Here is a 253-nt window from a genome sequence, read left to right on the forward strand (position 1 = left end):
ATAGATGGAGAAACAGTGGAAACAGTGTCAGACTTTATTTTTTGAGGCTCCAAAATCACTGTAGATGGTGATTGCAACCATGAAATTAAAAGAGAATTTTGAGCATTATTTACTAGCGTGTGAGATAGGTGCAATTGTGAAGTAGTTTGAACATTCCTTTGCATTGCCTTTCTTTGGGATTGGAATGAAAACTGACCTTTTCCAGTCCTGTGGCCACTGCTGAGTTTTCCAAGTTTGCTGGCATATTGAGTGC

The sequence above is a fragment of the Bison bison genome, unplaced genomic scaffold (genome assembly GCF_000754665.1).
Source record: "Bison bison bison isolate TAMUID 2011002044 unplaced genomic scaffold, Bison_UMD1.0 scf7180017864092, whole genome shotgun sequence".
NCBI classification, from domain to species: domain Eukaryota; kingdom Metazoa; phylum Chordata; class Mammalia; order Artiodactyla; family Bovidae; genus Bison; species Bison bison.